Source organism: Lontra canadensis, unplaced genomic scaffold (genome assembly GCF_010015895.1).
Source record: "Lontra canadensis isolate GAN:19392208 unplaced genomic scaffold, GSC_riverotter_1.0 scaffold19, whole genome shotgun sequence".
Lineage (NCBI taxonomy): Eukaryota > Metazoa > Chordata > Mammalia > Carnivora > Mustelidae > Lontra > Lontra canadensis.
In genome coordinates, this window is record NW_022631013.1 from 1,436,936 (window position 1) to 1,459,963 (window position 23,028).

Consider the following 23,028-nt stretch of genomic DNA (forward strand, 5'->3'; position numbering starts at 1 on the left):
CTACTTTTTCTGCCTGTGAGTCATATGGATGCTAATCTAGAATAAACAGGGCTGCCTAGGAGAATGCTGGGGCTTACTGTGGCCGGCAGGCAACAGCCCTCCACACCAGGAGGCACAGTCCGGTGCTCACAGTACCCCACAGGGGCCAGAGGGTGGAGCAAGCGAAGAAGACTGAGAAGACAATGTAAACGGAGTGAGAGAAGACAGACCCAGAAGTCTTTACCACCCCTAAAAGAAACGCGGTAAGGGAATGATGGACAGGAGAGAAAAGCAAGAAGAGTGAGAAAGGATGACAATTCCTGAAGGCAGAATCATGGAGGCAGATGAGAAAAATGTCAATAAATAGATAGATAAATACAAAGGAAGAAAGAAAAGGGAGAAATGGGAGAAGTTTGGGTAGACAGAGCAAGAACATAGAAAGTGAAGGGAATAACAAGGACAAAATAGGAAAAGGCATGGGAAGACATTGGGAAACAAGAATAGCCTAATATAATTTGGAAGGACTGCAGAGTTGTCTCAATGATAATGGTATTTGACAGTTTGATATGTATTTATAGCTGTTTCCAGCTCTCTCTGAATACTATACAGGATTATCCAGATTTTCTGGGGTTTATCACCACAGGCATGTAGGATTAACAACCCAATTAAGTAAAGAATCATTGTCCAATCCTGTTCCTGGACTCATATAGCACTCTTCTCAGATTCTCTGAGGATGGTACACAAAATATAATAACCAGAAGAAAGGAGAGAGAGAGAGTGTGTGTGTGTATGTGTGTACATATCTATCAATATGTAATATTTTTCAAAATCTAGATCAGAAATCTCCAAAAGTACTAGGTTTTAGAGAAAATCATTACATTAGCAAATATTATTTACCATAATTCAGTGAGGGGAAAAAAAAAAAAGACACAGTGTCCACCACACAGAGCTGAGAGACCAGATGGGGAGAATGTGGTAAATGGTGTGACAGAGGGGGTAATACAGAATGATGGTGATCATGTAACCAGAGACCCAACTCGGCCCAAGTGAAAAGTAATGCATGAGGTGAAACTTAAAGATGATGGAAAACTCACCAGGTTTAGTTAGGGAGGAGTGTTGCAAGGAAACAGGAAGAGAATGCTGGAAAAATAATGGGAAAGAATAACAGAACAAAACAATAGTCTTTTTTGCTTTATAATTAATCTTCCCCTAAGCCTCTGAGCCGAGTGGATGATGATCATGTTCAAAGGGATTTTGCAGAGGAAAGCAGAGCCATGTCACAAGGGACTTACACATCTGCAATGGATTTAGGGTTTCATAATTTGGGCAATAAAATGCTACTGAGATGTTGTTTGGTGGGGGAGCTAAGCCTATAAAACTTTTATTTTATAAATATCACTTTGTAAAATGAATGAAAAGTGGAAAAGACAGGTGTCAAGAAGTTCAATTAAGAAGCTCTTATAAATAACCCATATAAGAGAAGACAGTGGGCTGGACTAAGTTAGCAGAGTGAGATGGGTGACATGGGTCTAGATTCCTGAGATAGTAACTTGCAGAATCAATGGAATTAGATGATTGACTAAATTTGGAGAGATACAGGTGATACCAAGAATTCAGTCTGTACAAGCTGGGTAGATGGTATAGCTTTTTACTTATCTGAGAGTAAGGGATCAGAAAAGAGTTCCAAGTCCAGAAGTTACAGGGACATCAACCTCCTTGACACCAAGACACATGAGTCCTTAGCAACTCTTTGTTGACTGAACTGAACGGATCCTTCTCATCACTAAGCATGGCAAATCTTACACTCAAAATGGAGTGTCTCCCAGTTTCAGGGAATCTAGTACTTGAGAGGTTAAAGGGAGAGCAAAGATAAAATCTGCAACAGAAAAAGAGTCCCGAGGCTTGAAAACTTCACTTAAGTATGCAAACCCAGAGAGGCAAGATGGCAAAGGAGTAGCAGACTGAAATGACATCAGATCCCAGGAGTTCAGCTAGATAGGTATCAAACCATTCTGAACACCTACAAACTCAACAGGAAAAAGAAGAGAAGAAGAGTAGCAATTCTAGGGACAGAAAATCAACCACATTCTGAAAGGTAGTCCTACCTTTGCAGAGAAATGAATCCAAAGTGTCGGGAAAATAGACGGGTGGGGGGTGTGGCTCCCAGCAAGCGGTGGAGCAGCGGAGCACAAAATCAGAACTTTCAGAAGTCTGCTCCACTGAGGGACATTGCTCCAGAGGCTAAGCGGGGGTAGAGCTCTTGTGGGGACAGTGTGGTCTCAGGACCCACAGGGTCGCAGAAAACTGGGGGTGCCTGAGTGTGGCAGAGTGCCCAGGTATCAGAGTGGAAGCCGGCTGGAGAGACGGAGCTGGAGACGAGTGAACTTTCAGCTCCAGGTCCCTTAAACCATGATCCAAGGCACTGTTGGGCCACTGCTCTTCAAGCAGGGACCCCACAAATGGCACATCCAGGATACTCACCGTCCTGCTCTGGTAGGAGCAGCATGGCAGGAATCTGCTGGGTTTGGAGACTCCAGGCAGGGCTGTGTGACAGAGATAGAAATGCTCTGTCACAATCTGGGTGAGCTCGGAGTGCAGCCAGAGACCAGGGAGACAGGAGGGATTGACTGCTTATCTCTGGGGGCACACTGAGGAGTGGGGCCCTGAGCTCTTGGCTCCTCTGGGGTGGGAGACTGGGAGGCCACCATTTTCATTCCCATCCTCCAAAGCTCTACAGAAAATGTTCAGGGAACAAAAACTACCGAGAGCGAACCTGGTCCCTGGCAAGGGCGGTGCAGTTCTGCCTTGGGCAAAGACATTTGATAATCTCTGCAAGATGCCCCTCCCACAGAAGATCAGCAAGAACATCCAGCCAAGACCAAGCTTACTGATCAAGGAGAACAGCAGAACTCCAGAGCTAGGGGAAAGCAACGTATACAATTCATGGCTTTTTCCCCATGATCCTTTAGTCTTGCAAAGTAAAAATTTTTTTATTTTATTTTTTTCTTGTTCTATTAGCTTTTTCTCTTTCCTCTTTTAATTTTAACTACTTTATCTTAACAATACCTTTAAAAAAAAACTTTTTAAGCCTTCACTGTTATAGTCATCTTTTATCCCTTCATTGTATTTAACCTTATTTTATGTATAAATATGGGAGTTTTTTTTTTTCTAAAAAAACTTGGGATAAATTTCTTCTACTAAATCAAAATACATGCTAATCTAGCACATGGCTTTGTCCTACTCTCCAGCCTGAGCATTCTCTCCTTTTTTTTTTTCCTTTATCCAACCAACATATCAATTCCTCTTTTTTAGAAACTTTTTTAAGCTTTCATCTTTACACTCATATTCCATCCCTTCATTGTGCTTACTCTTATTCTTGTATGTATATAAGTTTTTCCTTCTTTAAAATTTTAGGAGGTAGGGCGCCTGGGTGGCTCAGTTGGTTGAGCAACTGCCTTCAGCTCAGGTCATGATCCCAGGATCCCAGGGATCGAGTCCCGCATCGGGCTCCCAGCTCCTTGGGGAATCTGCTTCTCCCTCTGACCTTCTCTTCTCTCATGTTCTCTCTCACTCATTCTCTCTCAAATAAATAAATAAAATCTTTAAAAAAAATTTTTAGGAGGTAGTTTCTTCTAAGAGACCAAGATACTCCCAAAATTATGTGGGTGACTCTGTTCTATTTACCAGTCTAATATATATATACACATACACACACACACACACACACACACACACACACACACATATATATACATATACATATAATTTTTTTTTTAATTTCTTTTTTACGCCTTTCTTCTCCCCCTGGTTTTGGGTCTCTTATGATTTGGTTAGCATACATTTTTCAGTGGTCTTTGCAACCAATTTAATATTTTATTCTCTCATTCATATATTCTTATCTAGATAAAAAGACAAGGCAGAAAAACTCACCACAAAAAAGAGAACAATAGGCAGTACTGAAGGCGAGGAACCTAATCAATACGGACATTGGTAATATGTCAGAACTAGAGTTCAGAATGACGATTCTCAAGGTGCTAGCCAGGCTCAAAAAAGGCATGGAAGATATTAGAGAAACCCTTTCTGGATAAATAAAATCTCTTTCTGGAGAATTAAAAGAACGAAAATCTAACCAAGTTAGATTTTAAATTTAAAATTTTTAAAAAGCCATTAATGAGGTGCAATAAAAAATGGAGGCTCTTACTGCTAGGATAAATGAGGCAGAAGAGAGAATTAGTGATATAGAAAACCAAATGATGGAGAATAAAGAAGCTGAGCAATAGAGAGACAAACAACTACTGGACCATGAGGGGAGAATTCGAGAGATGAGTGATATCATAAGATGAAACAATATTAGAATAATTGGGATCCCAGAAGAAGAAAAGAGAGAGAGGGGGAAGAAGGTATACTGGAGCAAATTATAGCAGAGAATTTCCCTAATATGGCAAAGGGAACAAGCATCAAAATCTAGGAGGCACAGAGAATTCCCCTCAAAACCAATAAAAAAAGGTCCACACCCTGTCATCTAATACTAAAACTTACAAGTCTTAGTGACAAAGAGAAAATCCTGTAAGTAGCTACAGACAAGAAGTCTATAACATACAATGGAAGAAATATTAGATTGGCAGCAGACTTATCCACAGAGACCTGACAGACCAGAAAGAACCAGCATGATATATTCAGAACACTAAATGAGAAAAATATGCAGAGAAGACTACTATATCCAGCTAGGCTATCATTGAAAATAGAAGAAGAAATAAAAAGCTTCCAGGACAAACAAAAATTAAAAGAATTTGCAAACACCAAACCAACCTTACAGGAAATATTGAAAGGGGTCCCCTAAGCAAAGAGAAAGCCTAAAAGTAGTACACCAGAAAGGAACAGAGACAATATACAATAACAATCACCTTACAGGCAATATAATGGAACTAAATTCATATCTATCAATAGTTACCCTGAATGTAAATGGGCTAAATGCCCCAATAAAAAGATACAGGGTATCAGAATGGATAAAAAACCAAAACCCATCAATATGCTGTCCACAAGAAACTCATTTTAGACCCAAAGACACCTCCAGATTTAAAGTGAGGGAGTGGAAAACAATTTACCGTGCTAGTGGACATCAAAAGAAAGCTGGGATGGCAATCCTTACATCAGATAAATTAGATTTTAAGCCAAAGACTATAATAAGAGATGAGGAAGGACACTATATCATACTCAAAGGGTCTGTCCAACAAGAAGATCTAACATGACCCTAACATGGGAGAAGCCAACTATATAAACTAAATAATTACAAAATCAAAGAAACACATTGACAATAATACAATAATAGTAGGGGACTTTAACACCCCCTCACTGAAATGGACAGATCATCTAAGCCAAAGATCAACAAGGAAATAAAGGCCTTAAATGACACACTGGACCAGATGGACATCACAGATATATTCAGAACATTCCATCCCAAAGCAACAGAATACACATTCTTCTCTAGTGCACATGGAACATTCTCCAGAACAGATCACATCCTGGGTCACAAATCAGGTCTCAACCAGTACCAAAAGACTGGGATCATTCCAAACATATTTTCAGATCACAGTGCTCTGAAGCTAGAACTCAGTCACAAGAGGAAAGTAGGAAAGAACTCAAATACGTGGAGGCTAAAGAGCATCCTACTAAAGAATGAATGGGTCAACCAGGAAATTAAAGTGAAAAAACTCATGGAAACAAATGAAAATGAAAACACAGCTGTTTAAAAATTGTGGGACACAGCAAAGGCAGTCCTGAGAGGAAAGTATATAGCCATACAAGCCTTTCTCAAGAAACAAGAAAGGTTTCAAATACACAAACTAACCCTACACTGAAAGGAGCTGGAGAAAGAACAGCAAAGAAAGCCAAAACCCAGCATGAGAAGAGAAATAATAAAGATCAGAGCAGAAATCAATGAAATAGAAACCAAAATAACAGTAGAACAGATCGATGAAACTAGGAGCCGGTTCTTTGAAAGAATTAATAAAATGATAAACACTTGGCCACACTTATCAAAAAGAAAAGAGAAAGGACCCAAATAAAGAAAACCAGGAGTGAAAGAGGATATATCACAACCAATACCCAAGAAATACAAACAATTATAAGAACATATTATAAGGAAGTATATGCCAGCAAATTTGACAATCTGGAAGAAATGGATGCATTCCTAGAGACATATAAACTATCAAAACTGAACCAGAAAGACACAGAAAACCTGAACAGACCCATAAACCAGTATGGAGATTGAAGCAGTCAACAAAAATCTCTCAACAAACAAGAGCCCAGGGCCAGACGGCTTCCCAGGGGAATTTTACCAAACATTTAAAGAAGAATTAATACCTATTCTCCTGAAACTGTTACAAAAAATAGAAATGGAAGGAAAACTTCCAAACTCAAGTCATTAGGCCAGCGTTACCTTGATCCCAAAACCAGATGAAGACCCCATCAAAAAGAAGAATTACAGACCAATATCCTTGATGGACACAGATGCGAAAATTCTTACCAAAATACTAGCCAATAGGATCCAACAGTACATTAAAAGGATTATTCACCACGACCAAGTGGGATTTATTCCTGGGCAGCAAGGTTGGTTCAACAACCACAAATCAATCAATGTGATACAATGCATTAATAAAAGAAAGAACAAGAACCATATGACACTCTCAGTAGATGCTGAAAAAGCATTTGAAAAAGTACAGCATCCTTTCCTGATCAAAACTCTTCAAAGGGTAGGCATAGAGAGTGCATACCTCAATATCCTCAAAGTCACCTATGAAAAACCAACAGCAAATATCATTCTCAATGGAGAAAAACTGAGAGCTTTTCCCCTAAGGCCAGGAAAATGGCAGGGATGCCCACTATCACCACTGCTATTCAACATAGTACTGGAAGTCCTAGCCTCAGCAATCAGACAACAAAAAAATTAAAGGAATCCGAATTGGCAAAGAAGTCAAACTCTCACTCTTTGCAGATGATATGATACTTTATGTGGAAAACCCAAAAGACTCCACTCCAAAGCTGCTAGAACTCATACAGGAATTCAGTAAAGTGTCAGGATATAAAATCAGTGCCCAGAAATCAGTTGCATTTCTATACAACAGCAAGACAGAAGAAAGAGAAATTAAGGAGTCAATCCCATTTATAATTGCCCCCCAAAACCATAAGATACCTAGGAATAAACCTAACCAAAGAGGCAAAGAATCTGTACTCAAAAAACTATATAGTACTCATGAAAGAAATTAAGAAAGACATAAAGAAATGGAAAAACGTTCCATGCTCATGGATTGGAAGAACAAATATGTGAAAATGTCTATGCTACCTAAAGCAATCTACACATTTAATGCAATCCCTATCAAACTATGATCAATTTTTTTCAAAGAAATGGAACAAAGAATCCTAAAATTTATATGGAACCAGAAAAGACCCCAAATAGCCAGAGGAATGTTGAAAAAGAAAGCCAAAGTTGGTGGCATCACCATCCCAGACTTCAAGCTCTATTACAAAGCTGTCATCATCAAGACAGCATGGTACTGGCACAAAACAGACACACAGATCAATGGAACAGAATAGAGAGCCCAGAAATAGATCTTCAACTCTATGGTCAACGAACCTTCAACAAAGAGGAAAGAATGTCCAATGGAAAAAAGACAGTCTCTTCAACAAATGGTGTTGGAAAAATTGGACAGCCACATGCAGAAGAATGAAACTGGACCATTTCCTTACACCCCACCCAGAAATAGACTGAAAATGGATGAATGACCTCAGTGTGAGAAAGGAATGCATCAAAATTCTTGAGGAGGACAAAGGCAGCAACCTCTTCAACCTCAGCTACAGAAACTTCTTCCTATAAACATCACAAAAGGTAAGGGAAGCAAGGGCAAAAATGAGCTATTGGGACTTAAACAAGATCAAAAGCCTTTGCACAGCAAAGGAAACAGTCAACAAAATCCAAAGATAACTGACAGAATGGGAGATGATATTCGCAAATGACATATCAGATAAAGGCATGTTATCCAAAATCTATAAAGAAGTTATCAAACTCAACACCCAAAGAACAAATAATACAATCCAGAAATGGGGAGAGGACATGAACAGACATTTCTGCAAAGAACACATCCAGATGGCCAACAGACAAATGAAAAAGTGCTGCACATCACTCGGCATCAGGGAAATACAAATCAAAACCACAATGAGATACCACCTCACACAGTCAGAATGGCTAAAATTAACAAGTCAGGAAATGACTGACATTGGAGAGGATGTGGAGAAAGGGGAACGCTCCTACTCTCTTGGTGGGAATGCAAGCTGGTGCAGCCACTCTGGAAAATAGTATGAAGGTTCTTCAAAAAGTTGAAAATAGAGCTACCCAATGACTTAGCAATCACACTACTGGGTATTTACCCTAACGATACAAATGTAGTGATCCGAAGGGGCACGTGCACCTGAATGTTTATAGCAGAAATGTCCACAATGGCCAAACTATGGAAAGAACCTAGATGTCCATCAACAAATGAATGGATAAAGAAGATGTATATACAATGGAATACTATGCAGCCATCAAAAGAAATGAAATATTGCCATTTGCAATGACGTGAGTGGAACTAGACAGTATTATTTGATCAATTATTATATGATCTCCCTGATATGAGGAACTTGAGAGGCACAATGCAGGGCTTGGGGGATAGGGAAGGGAAAAATGAAACAAGATGGGATTGGGAGATAAACCATAAGAGATTCTTAATCTTACAAACCAAACAGAGGGTTGGTGGGGGTGGGGTGTGGAGAGGGTGGTTGGGTTATGGACATTGGGGAGGATATATGATACGGTGAGTGCTCTGAAGTGTGTAAGCCTGACGATTCACAAACCTGTACCCCTGGGGCAAATAGTACATTATATGTTAATTAAAATAATAATAAAAAAAAGATTGCAAACCCAGGGGCACCTGGGTGGCTCAGTGGATTGAACCTCTGCCTTCAGCTCAGGCCATCATCTCAGTGTCCTGGGATCAAGCCCCGCATCAGGCTCTCTGCTTGGTGGTGAGCCTGCTTCCCCGCCTCTCTCTCTGCCTGCCTCTCTGCCCACCTCTGATCTCTTTCTCTCTGTCAAATAGATAGATTAAATCTTTAAAAAAAAAAAAAAAAGAATGCAAACCCAGATTTCCATACTTTATAGGTACTGATTTTACCCAAGGAGATGAACAGTTGTAAATAATCATATCCTTGTCAATGCTTTAAAAGAAGCCCACTTTAGACTTCAGTCTTCAGGCTAATGAGTATTAACTTCTGTCCTACTACACCGGTGGATGCATGCTTTGTTATTTAACAATTAGTTTAGTAGGCTTTGTAAAAGACAAATAAGGTAGCAAAATGGTTTCATTTCACCCCTGGAATCAGAGCTCTCTGGGAGTTTTAAGATCCAAACAGTGAAAACAAACAGCAGGATCTAATAAAAACTAATTCTTAATTTGCTGTATTTTAGCACCTCTTTGCCACACATAGAGCCTCAGCCATGTAACTGGTGGTAGAGAAATGGACACCAGAGACTGGATATTAAATCAACCAACCATCACCTCAATGAGCTCTTCTGCCCTTCTGCAGAAATTCCAATGCAACTCAGAGAAACTCATTTCTCACTCAACTCAGTTGTCAGCCTGTTTAATAATTCAGAATGCAAACAGCCCTAGTACTAAAGGATAGGATGTTTCAGGGGATGGCTATATCAGTATGTAAAGGAAGAACTTCTAAATCTGTAAGAAAGGGCAAAATCTGAGGAGCTCACAAGGGACACGTGACTCTGAGTGAAAAGCAGAACAAATACCATTTTTCTTATAGTTAAACTGCCCTGTTAATTTCCATATCGGAATAATTTTTTATTAATGCTAAGATTCCTTTCTCTGGTGTTCAGAACTCCAGAAGCAGCCACATTATTTCCTAAATTATTAGTGATTGGAGAAACTTTCAAAACACAGAACCTACAAAGTATGTATCCCCTTTTTTCATTATGATACATTATTTACCCTGCACAGACCTTTTCCTCCTCATCTTTAAATGGGGATAATAATTATTCTCTTTGGGGATATTGCAAAGCTTAAATGATTGAGCGCCCATAAACATTTAAAACAAGATGCTGACCCACATGAGGTGTGGGAACAAAGGCCAATAGAACTGACATTTAAAAAAAAAAAAACGGGTCGAACTCTACAGGAAACCAGCCAGAAATATTTTTTCCTCCAACCACTTCCTTCAGACACGCAGAGCTGGATATCTTTTCTGGTCTGGGACAACACTTTCAGTGATTCCTTCCGCCTTCTAGTCCCTTCATTTATGAGAAAAAAGTCACACTTTGGAAGTTGAAAGTGGCTTTCAGATGTTACAAAGCCTAGTGTACACCAACACTGCGATTTCATACCCAACTCAGTCTATCATCACATCAATTTACAGATGACCCACGTTCAGAGACATCTGTGGGGAAGACGGGCTTTCACTCTTCCTTATTTCACTTCCCCTTCCCTCCTCCCCTTATTTTGCTCCTTTTCTCCCTCTCTGAGGCTGTGTGGTCTCCTTTCTCTCCCACTGTAGTAGCTCTGAGGGGCAGACATGGGGTGGGAAATAGGACAGAGCACTTTATCATCTAATCTTTTGTTCCTTCAGTATGGCAGATGCCTACACACTCCCTGGCTTGGGGACCATGTTCACGGCTCTTCCATAGGCCCTGCAGTGACCTTCTTACCCTACTTTGTCCTCAAGCAAGCAAAACAATACCCACCTGACCTCTTGTGGCGCTCCACCTTTCGTCTCCAGCTACTGGCAGGTATCCTCTAACTTCATGCTGCTGGGGGCTTCTCACCTAGGCAGGCTATCCCCCTGGGCATGGGCCCACCAAAATATCTTGAGCCCAGTGACTTTTTAAGGTGCTCAATTAGCCCAGAGAAAACTCATCTATTCTTGTCAGACTGAGAGTTGAAGTCTCCACCTGCTGGTTACTGGCCCCCTCCTTGGGCCGCCTATCACAGACCACTCCAGTCCGTTTCTCAATTTTACAATTCTCCAGGCAGCCGTCAAGAGACTCCATAGGAGTTTCTTTATTCGTGTATACTCTAAAACTCGGAATGCATGTTAAGCACTTCTGAGAACTCTCCATCCTCGCCTTCCTCCTGTGTCAGAATCCGATGAGGAGGCTGGTCTCTGCCAATCAGCACAATTCCAGTTACTGTGAGAGAACATTCTCCCATCTTGCAGCTGCCGCCTTCAAATCCCTGAGGGAATCTCTTGGAGCCATCCTCACCTAACTTGAAAGTAAAGGAGACTGAGAAAAACAAGCAATATTTATTCTAAGCCGATTAAGCCTCATTCTTATGCATTTCTTTCTTCATTTTCTATCTTCTGATGATACAGGTTGCATACTGAGAGGAGAATTCAAAGGACCTTTCTGGAGGAGGTTTCTTGACCACAGCGTCATTAACATTGTAGAGAAGATCCTTTCTTGTTTGAGGAGGCAGGGCTGGGCCTCATAGGATCTTTAATGGTGTCCCGGCCCTCTACTCACTAGATGCCAGAACATTCCCTTCCTTTTGAGGTATGACAACCAAATGTGTCTCTAGACGTTGCCAGAGAGCCTGTGGGGGCAGAATCACTCTCAGCAGAGAATTCACCATGGTTAGCTACAGAAGGTGTTCTGTATAGAACTTGTCTAAAAAAGACGATGCATAGTCTTCACCTCATTTCTCTCCGAATTTCATAAGATACATGCAAGTGGGATGATCTCTCAGTTATGTTTTCAGGAAAAGAGCATATTACCAACTCAGATTCTCAGACTAGCACCCTGACTACCCAACAATAAAACAATAAAATTTAAATTACCTCTGATGAGTTTGCCTAAGCAGAATCAACCTAAAGAAAGAAAAAATTTTATCTTCACCAGGCCCTTAAAATGACAGAAATTTTAAAAATAAATACTAATTAGAAATTTAAGAAGCTTCTCTTTTAAATAATACAGCAATTGGACAGCACTTGTTAAAATAATCAGGTTCCAAAGATAGTTTAAAAATATAACTCAAGTGGCCATATGACTGCTCAGCTTAAAAGAAAAACTGTTTAACGGTACTAGAACTTGAACTACTTCTTCTTCCTCCCATTGCTCCCTTTATTTGATTGTATTCTCTCAAATTTTAGATCAGGTAGGTTAAACTGAGAAAACCTTTGTTCATTGGAAAGAACCTATTATCTCATTATCCCCTCACTCCTCTGCCAACCATTCTGCAACTCTCTAGTTGGTTCTTTCATTTTCTCTCTCTCTCTCTCTCTCTCTCTCTTGCTTCTGTTGAGATGTATAAGAACATTCTTAGGAGACTTGCAGCCCTAAGTTCCTTTCTCAAGGATACCCAAGGTAACCATGAGGTTACTCTATAAACTCAGGCAAGTCCTTCTCTAAGATATCATCTCTCTAAAGTAGGGGGAACATTTTCCTTACATGGTTGTTATGTCAATTAAATGAGTTAATTAAAGGGGCACATAACAACAAGCACAGAATTCATCTGAGTCTTTCCCAGTCTTTTCTCCTGCTGCTAAGCGACTTAGTAATAGGAGATATGAAAAGCATGATACACCTGCTGTGTATTTACCGTTATATGTTAAAACAGTGAAGGTAAAAAAAAATACAGTTTTTGATGCATTGCAATTTAAACAATGTCAAATCAATAAAACAATAAAAATGCATAAATATGAATAGAGAAGAAATGTAAGGATACAGTTATTAAGAGTGATTATTTTAGACAGTGGAAAATATGAATAGATATTTATCCTTTTCACTGTTCTCGGTTTTCTCTGTATGATTAATATTTAATTTCCTAATGAAAAGCATAAATAAACTTCATGGGAAAAGAAGAGAAACTTTTTAGAGTAAAATAAATTTCAATGTTCTCATTAATGAAAGAAAAGTTTACTGGGCTAACTAGTAACTCAGAGAAATAATCTGCACACCAAGTAAGATAATGTTCTTTCATATTCCTCCCCGAACTGTTTTCCTGCCTGTATGATGAGTGAATTGAACACCAATGGGTCTCATCTACTCTCAGACTCTTGTCAACAGCAGTGATTCTGGGCTTTATTTTTTATTAAAAAAATATGGTATTTTTTTCAAGTGATTCTAGCCATTATCATGATAATAGCATTAATCTAATCAGCTTTTTAATAAAGCAATTATACTTATGCAGATTAATACTAAATAGTATGATAATTACTGTGGCTTAGGCATGTCTTTTTTTCTAGCACAGAATAAATATCAATAGTTAGGAATATCTATTCACAACATTTCAGCTCAGTTTTGTCTTTTATCTGATGACTTACGAGTTACACAAAGTGTTGACATAGCGCTGCAGTGTGAGTCTAATCCAGGCCCCATGTCACCATTTTAATTCAGAACCACCTAGACCCCAGGTAAACTCTTGCCTCTTTGCCCTGCCACCCCCAGCTGTGACCTTCAAAGGGAAAAATGACTTCAATCAAGAATTGTCTTACTCTACTGCAAATAGTCCCACATTTATTTTCCTATAATACTGTGTTCTCCTTGAAGACAAAGGCAAGTTCTGATCTTCTCTGTATTGCTAAATCAGTTTGCTAAAACATAGGACATGTTCAACCATAAATACGTGATGAATTAATGAATGAATATTTGAAATGGAAGGAATCTTAAAGATCAGATAGCCCTAATGTCTACTGACTTTCTTTTTTTTTTTTTTAAGATTTTATTTATTTATTTGACAGACAGAGATCACAAGTAGGCAGAGAGGCAGGCAGAGAGAGGAGGAAGCAGGCTCCCCGCTGAGCAGAGAGCCCGATGCAGGGCTCGATCCCAGGACCCTGAGATCATGACCCGAGCCGAAGGCAGAGGCTTAACCCACTGAGCCACCCAGGCACCCCTGTCAACTGACTTTCAGAACACTTTCCATAGCACAAACAACAAACAGTCTGTCAGACCTTCTTTGGCTCTCATTATCCTGTGACCAGACGCTTGGGACTATAATCCACCTGATTTCAGAATCCAGGTCCATCCTAAACCCGGCTTTAACTGAAATGTGTGATTTGTGGATTATTCTTCATGGGGGCTTCTTTTATTTGCCTGCCTTCTGATTTTCTAAACATGTCACACTATTGTAGCTCTCTCTAAAGCTTCTTCCAGATCATAATTCTAAAGAGCACCATTCTGAACATATCTCATCCCTATTTATATTGGTTTCAACTGTCCACAAGGCAATATTGAAATTATTTGATCTGCAAATCAGGAACCAGCTGCCAGTTCCCATCTCCATGCCTTGCCACTTATTAATTTATTCTTATAATCGTTATGTACTTATCATACATCTACTCTGTTCTTCATACTATGCTAGATCCTGGGATGTAAGAAATAATTTGACCTGCCTAGAGCATAAAGCTCAATGGACAACATGTAACAATATTTTAGAATAGTGTTCTTCCTGGTTTCGCTTTCAACTGAGAAACAAAATACATATGAATTTACCAACATAAATATAAAACAGTTATTCCCCCACATGCAGAATTTATAAAGAGGCTGAAGAACCACTCAGTACCTCACAGATCAAGGATGTTTTAAAAAATAAGACTTCCACTTCTGGCCATAATAAAGTCCACCATAAACAACACAAGAATGGAAAACACTATATGAGGACTGTTCTTAGATATTGGATAACAGGTAGCACAGGACTTTGATCCCCAAAGAAGGCAATCAGATAAAGTGAGCCCTATGGGCACATCAGCATTATGCTTTCTTTTAGGCACTTTCCAGACTGCATTGCAGGGAAAGAGATTGCGACCAGAGAGAGAACCGTGGCCTGAGTTAAGGAACAGAGATCAAAGTGTGGGGTAGCTGAGGTGGTTAGAATTTGCAGGGTAAAGTACCAGAAAGGACTCCAGATATCTACATAGGGATCCTCCTGAGTCTTTGGTTGAATATTATCTGTGCTTATATAAGGTAAATCTCTATAAGGCAGAAAAAGAACAACCATCAGAGAGACTGGAGCTGAACAATTCCCAAAGTTCACATAGGCCTGGGAGAGAGGAGCACTGTGAATAGCCACAGGAGAGAGAACTTGTTGTTCAACAGAAACTCCAGAAGGGTCATGTATTAATAATGGACTAAACAGCCCTAGAATACTCTGGAAACATCAGAAGGAAACTTAAAAAAAAAAAAAAAAAGCTTCAAAATGATCAAGCAGAGCCTTAAATTACTTAGCTGTCAGAAAAACAAATTTCAACACTCTTTAAAAGAAGACAACAAGGGCGCCTGGGTGGCTCAGTGGGTTGAGCCCCTGCCTTCGGCTCAGGTTGTAATCTCAGGGTCCTGGGATCAAGACCCACATTGGGCTCTCTGCTCTACAGGGAGCCTGCTTCCCCCTCTCTCTCTGCCTGCCTCTCTGCCTACTTGTGAACTCTCTCTCTCAATAAATAGATAAATAATCTTAAAAAAAAAAAAAAAGACAACAAGGTGAGAAAATCAACAATGTGAGATTCACAATGTACAGCATCCATAAACAAGTAACATTGCTTCTATCAATGAAGAAGTAACTACTACAGAAATGTCCTCCTACAGGAAACAATTAGAAATTATGATAAATATATGATTTCCAGGTAAAATATGGGATGCTAGGCTAAATTAGAATTTCAGACAAATAATGTCAGTGAAAGTATGTCCCATGCAACATTTGAGACATATTGATACTTAGAAAGTATCTGCTCTTTACTTAAATTCAGGCAAATAAAAATTTAAATTTTTAAATTACAGGTACCTGTATTTTTATTAGCCCAGTAACAGTCCCAGCTTCAGATTAGAGGCAATTCTGGACATGGCTCAGGGTAAGGGAACCCAAACAGATCCCAGAAAACTGGAACCAAAGTGAGCATTCAAATAAAAATTGGAATTTAGGGAGGCAAAGATGGCTAAACTTTATAAATCAGAGTGCCACAGAGAAGGAGTTATGTAGAAACAGATGTCTACAAATTCAATATCCATTGAGTCCTTGGCTGTGATTGCTTAGGATACAATTTCATGAGGCAGGGAAAACAACAACTTCCAGAAAAAAGAGGGGGGAGGATCAAGGCATATAAATCAAGGCCACATAACTCCCAGAGCTCACATAGGACTAGAGTCTCCCTACACATCAGAATGAGAAGATTCCATTAAGTATTCAGGACTTTTAGTAAAGACTCCAGAAGGGGGTGCCTGGGTGGCTACGTGGGTTAAGCATCTGCCTTCCACTCAGGTCATGATCTCAGGGTCCTGGGATCCACTCCCACATTGGGCACCCTGCTCAGTGAAGAGTCTGCTTTTCTCCCTCTGCCTCTGCTGCTCCCCCTGCTTGTTCTCTCTGTGTGTCAAATAAATAAAATCTTAAACCAAAACCAAAACAACAACAACAACAACAAAAAAAAAAAAAAACAAAAAAAGACTCCCAAATGATGAAGTCTTAATAGTCAGGACAAAATAGCTCTAGAGTTATTCTAACTCTAGATATATCACAAAAAGATACACAACAAGCTTCAAAAGAATCAAACTCACATACAAATAGGTGTCATTGGCCAGACCAAAGACCAACTCCAAATACGAAAAAATTTACTACTCAGCAATGTAAAATTAATAATCTTGAGCATCCAATAAAATATTTGCAGCCACAAAAGAATCAGGAATATATTATCTGTTACCAAGAGAAAAAACCATCAATAGAAATAGACTGAAAAAATGACAGAGATGAAAAAAAAAATGACAGAGATGATGCAATTAGTAGGCAAGACCTTTCACGCAGCTATTGAAAATATGTTCAATCTGTACACAGCCATAACATTAATATGATGGGGCAAGAAATGGAAGGTATTTTTTAAAGAACCACACAATTTCCAGAGCTGGAAAATACAGTGCCTGAAAAGAAAGAAAAAAAAACCATCCCAGATGTCCTTAACAAATTAAAGACAACAGCAGAATTAAAAAGACTTAGCAATAGAAAATAGTCAGCCACGGAGGAAAAAAAAAAGATACAGTGACAGATGTAATGATATCAAGCTAACATTGTTAGTAATCGGAAAAAAATTCTCCCAGAAGGAGAAAAGTTACGAGGTCACAGAAAAAAAGATTTGAAGAATGATTACATGTATCCAAATGTGATTTAAAGTGTAAACCTGTAGATCTAAGAAGATCAACAAACACCAAAGAGAACCACAGAAAATGCCACATTTGGACACATCATAATCAAATTGCTAAAAATCGGTGATAAATAAGAAGCAGAGGCACACAGTACACAGGCAGAAAGCAGGCACACAGTACACAGCAGAAGGCAGATCAGAGTATCCCAATTTTCTGTCAGCAAAATGAAGACCCTAAGATAATGGAACAACAACCTCAATACGCTGAAAGAGAAAAAAAACAACAAACTTTCATCTCAGAATTCTAAATCTCAGGAAAAAAATCTCTCACAAATAAGATAACCAAAGAATTTGTCAGAAATACAGAAGATAAGAGAATTCATTATCAACCTTATAACATAAAGAACATTCAACTTCTTCAGGGGGAAGATTCTTAGACCAGATATAAACTCAGATCTACACACACACACACACACACACACACACACAAATGAAGAGCACTAAAATGGTAAATATATGAGTAAACATAGACAATGTCTTTTCACGTTTTAATTTTTTTAAAAGATTAATTGGGAAATGAGACCTCCAGAATGGCAGACTATCAAATCTTCTCCACAACCAAACTTGATAAGGTTGTCAAAGACAGTAATTTCAGGGCTCTGGAAATCAACCTCAGGCATACAACAAATTTGAAAGTGTTCATTCAGGAAAAGCTACTGAACCTTAGGTAAGAACAATAAGAGTGTGTGGTGTTTTAGCCTGGGGGCTAGCGTACAACCTTCCCCTGGCTTCATCAGAATGGTAATTCTACCACAAGAAAGTACGCTCTGCAAAGCAGATGTGGCTGCCAGAGGGGGCTGACCTGATTTTTAAGTAGACCATGGGAAAACAACATCCCATAGTTGGGAGCCAAATGGTAGGTGATGTTACACCTAAACTGAAATGGCTGTTTTGATTGTGGCAAGCAACAGATCAGCTAAATAGGCAGAAATATAACCGGGTAATAATCCATGGAACAAGAGCATCGCAGTAGGCTTCGAGGAGCTCCTATATACTCTGATGGTCTGAAAGGCTGTGTGCATTTACAGAGCTGTGCACAAGATCAAGAAGAGATGGAGGGGGAACCAGCCAGATACACAACCCCGAGATGAAAACTTGTACATGCTCAGAAGAGACATGAGAGTGGAAAGAAAAAAAGGGGGGGGGGCTAAATTTATAAACTGCCTCAACTTTGACTGCATTCCTCAATCCAGACACAGATCCACAGGCAAAGAGTAGAATCCTTACTGATTCAAATGAGGTTGTATTTTAGAAGATACTCTGACCAATTAATGGCTAATCACTAAGTTATGCTGACAGAGGGATTTTTTTTTTTTTTTAAATTTGAGCACATATACCAATGTCCATATACCATCATATATCATGAGGGAGAACATGTCCACAGATTTAGTGCAAGCAAGTTACCAAACAAACAACAATAAAAATAAACTGGGAGGATTCTAATAGAGTTGCTCTAATGTATTCCCTAAAATATCCAGCTTTCAGCAAAAAATTGTAAGTCATGCAGGGAAGTAAGCAATATGACCATACTCAGGAAAAAGAGTAGTCAAAAGAAACGAAGGCACAGACTTAACAAAGTCTTCAGAGGAGCTATTATAAATATGTTCAAAGAACTAAAGGAACTCACATCTAAAGAGTTAATGGAAACTAGGGCAACAATGATCCAATAAATGGAGAATCAACAGTGACAGAGATTATTAAAAAGACTCAATGTACACCGTATATTATATACATATATATATACACATATATAATAATAATAATAATAATATGTACTTAGATCTATTGCAATTCCTTCTATAAGCATTTTGTAGTCCTTCACATACAGACTCTATACATATTTTATCAGACTTGTATCTAACTACTTTCCTTTTTGGAACTATTATAAATGATTTTTAAAAAATCCTATCAAATCATATATGTTATTTGCTGGTATATGGGGTCAGAGTTTATTTTGGGTCATTGGTCTTGTATCCTGGAAACTTGCTAAACTCATTTATTAGGTTCAGAAGTTTTTGATACATTCTTTGGTATTTTCTATATCCAAATAATATTATCTTTGCACTTACTTTTAGTTTGTTGTTGTTGTTTTTTACAGTTTTCCTGAATAAATATAGAATTCTTGGTTTACTTTTTTTCTTTCAGCACTTGAATGTTATCTCACTACTTTTCGAACTTCATCATTTTGGATGTCAGTTGCTCATCATATTGTTTTCCCTCCTGTATGTGAGTTTTTCTCTCTTTCCATTTTCAAGATGTTCTTGTTGTCTTTGGCTTCGAACAGTTTGATTCTGTTTGTAGATGTGAGCTTCTTTGTGTCTATCCTACAAGTTTGTTGAACTTTTGGAAGTCTAAATTATTTTCTTCAAATATGGAAGGGTTTTAGCTATTATTTCTTTAAATATTTTTTCACCCACTTTCTATTTATCCTCTTCTGGGAGCCCACTATGCATATATCATGGTATACCATAGATCTTCCTTTTCCTCTTCTCTATTCCAATTTTGTTTTTAAGTTTCCCGACTTTTTTTCTTCTACCATCTGAAATCTACTGTTGATACCCCTAGCAAATTTTTTATTTCAGTTACATTTTTTCATCTCCAAAATTTGCATTTGGTGCTCTTTAACAAACTGTATCTCTATTGATCATTGCAACTTATTATATTAATAGAAAAAATGAAAAAAAATATAATCCTTTCAATAGACACAGAAAATATTGAACAAATCTAATACTCATTTAGGAAAAAGTTTAAGCCAACTAGGAAGAAAATAAGGGATTTCCTCCACCTGATAGAAGAGCATCTGTGAAAAATCAATAGCTAATATTGTATTTAATGTGAAATATTGAGTGATTTCCCCTAAAACTGGGAACAAAGCAAGGATGATCACTCTCATTATCTCATTCAACCTTATACTAGGGGTCTTAGAGAGTGTAACAAAGCTAATACTAAGGAATCCATGTAAAAAAAAATTAGAACATAGGAGTTCAGTAAAGTCAAAAGAGCCAAGATCGATATGGAAACATCAATTAAATATCAGCAATGAGCTGCCCACATATGAAATTAATAATTGCATTCACAATAGCCTCAAAAAGTGAAAAAAAAAAACCTATGCTGAAATTTAATAAAACAAGTACAAGTCTGGTACACCAAAATCTACAAGACATTGCTGAGAGAAAGGAATGAAGATATAAATAAATTGAGAAGTAATCTATGTTCAATAGTGTTAAGAAGGCAATTCTCCTCAAATTGATCTATAGATTCAAAGTAATCTCTATCAAAACACCAGCAGGGGTGTTTTGTTTTGTTTTTTTTTGTAGAAATTCACAAGCTGTTTCTGAAACTTATATTAAAATGCAAAAGACTTGAGAATACCCTATGCCATTTTGAAAAATAACAAAATTAGAGGACTTATACTTCCAATTTCAAAACTTACTATAGTGATATAGTAACCAAAATAAGGTGGCATTGGTTCAAGAAAGAGATGTAAAATCAAAGGAAAACAAATGGAAGTCCAACAGTAAATCCTCACATTTATGGTTAATTAATCTTTGATACATGCCAAGGCAATTAGAAGGGGGATAGAAATAGTCTTTTCAACAAATAGTGCTGAGACAATTGGACAGCCACATGTAAAGAGATGAATTTAGACCTTTATCTCATATCATACACAAAAATTAACTCAAAATGAATGATATACCTAAATGTAAGAGCTGAAATTATTAAAAATTTAAAGGAACTCGGGATGCCTGGGTGGCTCAGTTGGTTGAGTGTCTGCCTTCAGCTCCCGTCATGATCCTAGGGTCCTGGGATCGAGTCCCAACATCAGGCTCCTTGCTTAGCGAGGAGCCTGCTTTTTCCTCTGCCTGCTGTTCTCACTGCTTATTCTCTCTCTCTCTCTGACAAATAAATAAATAAAATCTTTAAAAAAAATTTTAAAAGAACTCAAAGAGAGGATAGCTTCATGATTTTGGGTCAGGCAGAGTTCTTAAACACTATACCCAGAGCATGATCCATATAGGAAGAAACAGATAAATTGAACACCATCAAATTGAAGCTTTTGTGCTTCAGAAAATACAACTGAGAAAATGAAAAAAATAAGACACAGATTGGAAAAATATTTTCAAATAATATATCTGATAAACACCTTGTGTCCATAACATATAAAGAACACCTATAAATCAAAAATAAAAAATAAACACAATGAAAAATAATTGGACAAAAAAGAATTGAAAAGATACTGTACCAAGAAACACATATGCATAACTATTAAGCCATTCCCACTTTTGTAAGCTTGGATACCACATTCCTCAAGGGTCTCTTCTTCAAAATCTGTATTTATTTCCCATATCATTCATTTAACATTTACTCTCAATCATGTGTTGTTAGATGTCCTTATATACGCATGCCTTAGCTATTAAACTGATCCAGACATTTGGAAATATCAGTAAACAGCATGTTATGATTATGTGAGGAGCAGAGACTAGTATGGATGTTGTTGTTGCACAGAGTAGTTATTAAACTGTGATGATTAGAGAGTCAGACTATAAGAGATCTTTCATATAGCTTCTTCTGTGGAAGTTTGAATATAAAAACTTCCTAACTCATACTTACTTTCCCCCTTCATATCTACAGGAATTTTTCAGAACTTCCTTTGACAAGTCTCTTTAGTGTTAACAACTCTCATGATCGATCAGCATTATACACAATTGGTCTAATACTTTTTTAAGTTTTATTCCAGCTTCCTTCCTTAAAATAGCAGTTTAATTTGGTCATTGGAACAAGGTTAACAATCAACTTCAAATTCTATTCTACTATGCCAAACCAGCTGAGACTACCTTCATTAAATTCACAAAGACTTCAGTAATACTAGACAAGAACTATATACTCTTTAAGTACAATATCTCAAAGATAATATGACATCCTGGGAATTCTACTATTGGTATGTCTAGGTGTGTGGTCTATCAAATTGATAATTATTTCTCAACCTGGTCATTTCCTATCCATTGGTTTGTTGTTTTTTTTAAACAGTAAAAGATACTGCCTCCCTGAACTGAGTACAAATACAAAAAAATTAACTAATCATTAATTATGCATGACATTATATACCAATTATTTATGAAGAAGCCTGAGAGTGTTATAAATATAATCTCATTAGTTTTCTCAAAATTTCCACAGGCTTTAAAGGTAGACATTGTTATCTCTATATTTAACATATTACTCTATTAATAAAAACTACAGACTCCTTTACATTTTACAAAACACACCTACATTTATCATTTCACTTGCCCTTTTGTGAAATTGACACTATCATCTTTTTTCCAATGAGAAAACTTGGGTTTAATCACTTCCAAGATCTTTGTAATCGTTAATATTAATGCAGGCTCACCTTTACCACTGAAAAAGTGCCCTTATTCAAAGGACCACCCTCATATAGAAAAGAGCTGGGAGTACCTGGTTTGATATTAGGAAATGAGATAGTAAGGGCAGAAAGGGAACCTTTAAGGACCAAGACTAAGTGGTATTAATTAACTCTATTGCAGTAAGGGTCTAAAATTTGTTTTGCCATCACTGCCTTTGCTCCTAGGACATTCCCATCAAAATTTGAACTGATATGTTTAATCATTTTTTCAATTAATTTTTTAACTTACGAGTAATTAACACCCAATGTTACATTATTTTCAGGCATACAACTTGATTTGACAAGTTTATGTTATGCTCACAAGTGTAGCTACTGTCTGTCACCATACAACACTATCACAATATCACTGATTTTATTTTCTAGGCTGTCTTTTATTCCCATGACTTATTCATTCTGTA

At 37.9% G+C, this 23,028-nt stretch overlaps 1 long non-coding RNA gene across 1 annotated transcript in view; it reads right to left on the reverse strand.

Moving 5' to 3' along the window:
- The window catches only part of LOC116869282, a 64,798-nt gene that overhangs the window by 31,758 nt on the left and 10,012 nt on the right, over window positions 1-23,028 (reverse strand). The window contains exon 2 of the long non-coding RNA XR_004383020.1: window positions 10,769-11,291. This is a non-coding gene — a long non-coding RNA (uncharacterized LOC116869282). The remainder of the gene's footprint in view (window positions 1-10,768; window positions 11,292-23,028) is intronic.